The sequence below is a fragment of the Macaca nemestrina genome, chromosome X (assembly GCF_043159975.1).
Source record: "Macaca nemestrina isolate mMacNem1 chromosome X, mMacNem.hap1, whole genome shotgun sequence".
Lineage (NCBI taxonomy): Eukaryota > Metazoa > Chordata > Mammalia > Primates > Cercopithecidae > Macaca > Macaca nemestrina.
In genome coordinates, this window is record NC_092145.1 from 55088669 (window position 1) to 55096108 (window position 7440).

The window sequence follows — 7440 nt, forward strand, 5'->3', positions numbered from 1 at the left end:
TATGACTCACTGGGATACCTGAAAGAAACAGGGAGAGTTGAACCAATTTGGAAAACACATTTTAAAATATTGTCCAGGAGAACTTTCCCAACCTAGATAGACAGGCCAACATTAAAATTCAGAAAAATGAAGAGAACCCCAGTAAGATACCCCATAAGAATATTATTCCCGAAAGGCATAGTCGTCAGATTCTCCAAGGTCAAAATGAAACAAAAATGTTAAGGGCAGCCAGAGAGAAAGGCCATGTCACCTACAAAGGGAAGCCCATCAGACTAACAGCAGACCTCTCAGCAGAAATCTTACATGCCAGAAGAGATTGGGGGCCAATATTCAACATTGTTAAAGAAAAGAATTTCCAACCCAGAATTTCATATCCATCCAAACTAAGCTTCATAAGCAAAGGAGAAATAAGATCACTTTCAGGTAGACCAGAAATGGCAACTGACTGAAGGAGCTGGTTCTGTTGCTGCTACAGGGTAAGTGGGAAAGACACCATGTATTGTCCAGTTGGGACCATTACAGGAGCCTGAGGACACTTCTCTGTCATCACAGTCAGTTTTGTGTGTGGCACCCATAAAAGATGAGGCTGATAACATGGAAAGCTCCTCAACAGTCAAATCAAATCCAAACACAACTCACTGCCAGAGCAAAGAGGAAATATTCATAGGATGATGATCCCCTGCCTTCAGAAGGAGAAAAACCACCAAAGAATGAAACTGGCTTGTCTTCAATTAAAAAATTCATTAAAGGAAGCACACCTAAGGAAGTGAGAGAAAATCCTTCAAAGTGGAGTAGAATTGAACGTGATATAGGTAATAATTTGATCACCTCAACACCAAGAGCAGGAGAGAAACCTAACATATAGATACCTCGAGTAAGACAGAAAAGTCAAGTAAATGGAGAAGTTGGTAGTTATGAAATGACAAATCAACATATAAAATAAAATGGAAAATTAGAAAAGAATCCTTCCTTTGGCAGTCCTCCAAGGACTACTTTGTTGGAGCTGAAGAAATAGTAAAACAACTTGATATGGAACGGGTGGATGAGCTCACTACCAGTTCTACTACATCAACTAATGGAGCAGCTTACTCAAATCAAGCAGTTCAGGTGAGACCAGCAATAAATAATGGTTTAGCAAACACTGCATGTTCTCACTAATAAGTGGAAGGTGAACAATGAGAACACACGGACACAGGGAGGGAAACATCACACACCAGGGCCTGTCACAGGGTGGGGGCCTAGGGGAGGGATAGCATTAGGAGGAATACCTGATGTAGATGATGGGTTGATGGGTGCCACAAACCACCATGGCACATGTATACCTATGTAACAAACCTGCATGTTCTGTACATGTATTCCAGAACTTAAAGTATAATTTAAAAAATACAAACAACAACAAAAAACCCACAATGGTTTAGAAGAAGCAGAAGAAACAGTTAATCGTGATATCCCACCCCTTATAGGACCAGTCATTCCAGATAGTGGTTATTCATCAGCCCACGCAGAGGCCACCTATGAAGAAGGCTTGGAAGTATTTGACCCCTATTATTTCATCAAACATGTCCTACCACTGACAGAAGAACAACTAAATAGGAAATCTGTTCTTCATTGAAAACAAGAAGCACACCGAAATTCTCCCTAGATTTAGACTTGGATGAAACAGTGGTGCACTGTAGTCTAAATGAGGTAGAAGATGCAGCACTTACTTTTCCAGTCCTTTTCCACGATGTCATTTATCAGGTTTATGTGATATTAATACATTTTTCAGGGAATTCCTGGAATGAATTTCTCAGATGTATGATATTATTCTTTTTACTGCTTCTAAGAAGGTGTGTGCAGGCACGTTACTGAACATAGTAGACCCTAAAAAGCAAGTGGTCAGGCACCATTTTTTCTGTGAACATTGTGTTTGTGTACAAGGAAATAATATATAGAACTTAAATATTCTTGGAAGAGATCTTTCAAAAACTGTAATAATTGACAACCCACCACAAACCTTTGCATACAAGCTTTCTAATGGAACCCCTATAGAAAGTTGGTTTATGGATAAAAATGACAATGAACTCCTAAAATTGATTTCATTCCTGGAGAAGCTTGTAGAACTGAGTGAAGATATTCAACTACATATCAGAGACAGATTTCACTTGCATGATTTGCTGACCCAAGATTAAGTACAAAGACTTGTCAAATCACTGAAAGGGGAGAGACTGCAGGACCCTTTTGAACTAAGACGAAAAGATTGTCATTACTGTTGAAATTTTGCATTTTTGTACCCCATCTTGCTTTTCTTACCTTTGATGCCCAATAATAATCAGGGGTTACAGAAAGAGGCTTTATCTATCTTTGATTGGATACATACAGTAGGTAGGCTAAAACAGAAAAGTCTCTAGAACTAGTGCAACTCCCGTGAAATTTTTTTTAATGTACAGGACATCTGCAGTTTATAAAGAACTCTGTTTCTGCCACCAGAAGTTTGGCCTGTAGTCACACAGGATTTTATGATAATAACAGAGATGAAAATTAACTTTTATTTTCTCTCTGTTTGGTGTTCTAGGTGGGTTTGTAGCCACTTTTCTGTTACGTTATGGTTCTCATTTCAACAGGAATGGCCAGCAAAAGTTGTTTAATTTTTCCCGTTAAGGTTCATGAACTTTTTACGTTTTTGACCTGTATTAGATTAGACTTTCATTATGTATTCTTTTTAGTTGAGGCATTATTTACAATATCAAAGACTTGGAACCAACCCAAATGCCCATCAATGATAGACTGGATAAAGAAAATGTGGTACATATACATCATGGAATACTATGCAGCCATTAAAAAAAGAGTTCATGTCCTTTGCAGGGACATAGATGAAGCTGGAAGCCATCATCCTCAGCAAACTAACAAAGGAACAGAAAATGGTTTAGTAAACACTGAATGTTCTTGCTCATAAGTGGGAGTTGAACAATGAGAACACATGCCTATGAAATTCAAGACCCATGGATCTTGAATTCTCATGGGTTGTAGGAGGGACCCAGTGGGAGGTAATTGAATCATGGGGGCAGGTCTTTCCTATGTGTTCTCATCACAATGAATAAATCTCATGAGATCTGACAGTTTTTAAAAGGGGGAGTTTCTCGGCACAAACTCTGTTCTCTTGTCTGCTGCCATGTGAGGCATGCCTTTCACCTTCCACCATGATTGAGAGGCCTCCCCAGTCATGTGTACATCCAATAAACCTCTTTCTTTTGTAAATTGCTCAGTCTTGGGTATGTCTTTATCAGCAGCATGAAAACGCATTATACAGGCTTGCACCCTCTGAAGCAATGGCCCAAGCTGAAGTGGTTGGGATGCAGGGCACCAAGTCCTGAGGCTACAGAGAGAAGCCAGGACCCAGGCTTGGCCCAGGAAACCATCTTTTTCTCCTAGGCCTCTGGGCCTGTGTTGGGAGGGGTTGTTGCAAAAATCTCAGGAATGCCCTGGAGACATTTTCCCCATTGTCTTGGCTATTAGCAGCTATTAACAGCTTGGCTATTAACAGCTTGGCTATTAGCAGCTTCTTACAGCTCCTTGTTGCTTATGCAAATTTCTGCTTCTGGCTTGAGTTTTTCCCCAGAAAATTGGTTTTGGTTTTTCTTTTCTACAGTATAGTCAGGCTGCAAATTGTCCAAACTTTTATGCTCTGATTCCTTTTTAAGCCTAACTTACAGTTTCATGTCATCTGTTTGTGAACACATATTACTATATGCTGTTAGGAACAGCCAAACCACATCTTGAACACTTTGCTTCTTAGAAATTTCTTCTGCCAGATACCCTAAATTATCTCTCTCAAGTTCAAAGTTCCACAGATCTCTAGGACTGGGGCAAAATGCGACCAGTCTCTTTGCTAAAGCATAACAAGAGAGACCTTTACTGCAGTTCCCAACAAGTTTCTCATCTCCATCTGAGACCACCTCAGCCTTGGCTTCACTGCCCATCACTATCAGCATTTTGGTCACAAATCATTCAACAAGTCTCTAGGAAGTTCTAAACTTTCCCACATATTCCTGTCTTCTTCTCTGCCCCCCAAATTGTTCCAACCTCTGCCTGTTACCCACTTCCAAAGTCACTTCCACATTTTCAGGAATCTATAGCAGTACCCCACTTCTCTTGGTACCAATTTTCTGTAGAAGCCAATTTTCACACTGCTGTGAAGAACTACCTGAGACTGGGTAATTTACATAGAAAAATGGTTTAATTGACTCACAGTTCTGCATGACTGAGGAGGCCTCAGGAAACTTACAATCATGGCAGAAGGCAAAGGGGAAGCAAGGCATGTCTTACATGGAGGCAGGTGAGAGAGAGAAGGGGGAAGAGCCCCTTATAAAAGCATCGGATTTCATGAAAATTCGCTCACTATCGTGAGGATACCATGAGGAGAATCTGTTCCTATGTTCCAATTACCTCCCACCAGGTCCCTCCTCTGACACATGGGGATTACAATTCAAGATGAGATTTGGGTGAGACACAGAGCCAAACCATATCACCTTCCCAAGACTGAACCAAGAAGAAACTAACTCCCTGAATAGACCAATAGTGAGTTCTGAAATTGATGCAGTAAAATATAGCCTATGAACCAAAAAAAGACCAGGACCAGACGGATTCCCAGTTGAATTCTACCAAAGGTACAAAGAAGAGCTGTTACCATTCCTACTGAAAATTTCTATTCCAAAAAATTGAAAAGAAGGGACTCCTCCCTTACTCATTCTATGAGGCCAGCATCATCCTCATACCAAAACCTGGCAGAGATACAACAACAACAACAACAACAACAACAACAACAACAAAAAACCTTCAGGCCAATATTTTTGATGAACATTGATACAGAAATCCTCAACAAAATACTGGCAGACTGAATCCAGCAGCACATCAAAAAGTTTATCCACCATGATCAAGTAACCTTCATCCCCAGGATGCAAGGCTAGTTCAGTATACACAAATCAATAAATGTAATTTGTTACATAAACAGAACCGAAGACAAAAACTACATGATTGTATCAATAGACACAGAACAGGCGTTTGATAAAATTCAACATCTTTTTCTGTTAAAAACTCACAATAAACTAGGTATTAAAGGAACATACCTCAAAATAATAAGAGCCATATATGACAAACCCACAGCCAATATCATACTGAAGGGGAAGAAGCTGGAAGCATTTCCCTTGAAAATTGGCACAAGACAAGGTTGCCCTCTCTCACCACTTGTATTCAACATAGTATTGGAGGTTCTGGCCAGGCAATCAGGCAAGAGCAAGAAAAGGCATTCAAATAAGAAGAAAGGAAGTCAAACTATCCCTGTTTACAGAAGACATGGTCCTATATCTAGAAAACCCCATAGTCTTGCCACAAAAGCTATTTAAGCTGATAAACAACTTCAGAAAAGCCTCAGGATACAAAATCAATGTACAAAAATAGCTAGCACTCCTATACACCAACAACAGTCAAGCTGAGCGCCAAATCAGGAATGCAATCCCATTCATAGGAATGCTTTTAGACTGTTCAACCATTGTGGAAGACAGTGTGGTGATTCCTTAAAGATCTAGAGGCAGAAATACCATTCAACCCAGCAATCCCATTACTGGGTATATACCCAAAAGAGTATAAATTGTTCTATTATAAAGACCCATGCACTTGGGTGTTCATTGCAGCGCTATTCACAATAGCAAAGACATGGAATCAACCTAAATGCCCATCAATGAGAGACTGAATAAAGAAAAAGGGGAACATATCCACCATTGAATACTGTGCAGCCATAAAAATAAATGAGATTATGTCCTTTATGGAGACATGGATGGAGCTGAAGACCATTATCCTTAGCAAACTAACTCAGGAACAGAAAACCGAATACCACATGTTCTCACAAGTGAGAGCTAAATGATGAGAACACATGGATACATGCAGGGGAACAACACACACTGGGGCCTGTTGGGGGTAGGGGAGGCAATGGAGAGAGGGAGAGCATCAGGAAGAATAGCTAATTGATGCTGGGCTTAATACCCCGGTGATGGGATGATGTGTGCAGCAAATCATCATGACACACATTTACCTATTTAACAAACCTGTACATCCTGCACATGTACCCTTGAACTTAAAATAAAAGTTGGAAATTAAAAAAAAAAATCAGCATTTCTATATGCCAACAGTGAACAGTGAGAAAAAGAAATTAAAAAAAGTAATTCCATTTATAATAGCCACATGTAAAATTAAATACTTAGGAATTAACCAAAGAAGTGAAAGATTTCTATGAAATCTTTCTATGAAATGAAAAATATAAAACACTGATGAAGTCATTTGAAGAGGACCCCCCAAAATGGAAAAATATTTCATGTTCATGGGTTGGAAGAACCAATATTGTTAAAAAGTTCATATTACCCAAAGCAATCAATCTACATATTCAATGCAATTCTTATCAAAATATCAATGATATTCTTCATAGAAACAGAAAAAAAAAATCCTAAAATTTTTATGGAACCACAAAAGATCCAGAATAGCCAAAGCTATCCTGAGCAAAAAGAACAAAACTGGAGGAATCACATTACCTGACTTCAATTTATGCTAAAGAGTATAGCAACCAAATCAGCATGGTGCTGGCATAAAAACAGACACAAAGTCCAATGGAACAGAACACAGAACTCGGAAACAAATCCACACATATAGTGAACTCATTTTCGACAAAGGTGACAAGAATACACACTGGAGAAAAGACAGTCCCTTCAATAAATGGTGCTGAGAAAACAATATTTGTATGCAGAAGAATGAAACTTGACCCCCATCTTTTGCCATATACAAAAATCAAAACGAAATAGATTAAACACTTAAATCTGAGACCTCAAACTATGAAACTACTACAAGAAAACATTGGGGAAAATCTCCAGGATATTGGTCTGGGCAAAGATTTCTTAAGCAATACTCCACAAGTACAGGCAACCAATGCACAAAATGGACAAATGGGATCACATGAAGTTATAAAGCTACAGTACAGTAAAGGAAACAATCAACAAAGTGAAAAGAAAAACCACAGAATGAGAGAAGATATTTGCAAACTATCCCTCTGACAAGGGATTAATAATTATAATATATAAGGAGCTCAGACAACCCTATAGGAAAAAAATCTAATAATCTGGTAAAAAAATCACAGAAGATTTGAATAGACATTTCTTAAAAAGAAGACATACAATGGCAAACAGACATATGAAAAGTTGAAAGGTGCTCAACATCATTGATCATAAGAGAAACGCAAATCAAAACTACAATGAGATATCATCTCACCCCAGTTCAAATGGCTTATATCCAAAAGACAGGCAATGACAAATGCTGGCGAGGATGTGGAGAAAAGGGAACCCTTGTACATTGTTAATGGAAATGAAAGTCAGTACAACCACTGTGGAGAACAGGTTGGAGGCTCTTCAAGAAAGTAAA

The 7440-nt window shown here is 38.9% G+C and overlaps 1 pseudogene; it reads left to right on the forward strand.

The window, feature by feature from the left end:
- The first annotated feature begins 580 nt into the window (after window positions 1–580).
- Window positions 581–2171, forward strand: LOC105499334 (CTD small phosphatase-like protein 2; annotated as a pseudogene).
- The last annotated feature ends 5269 nt before the right edge of the window (window positions 2172–7440 follow it).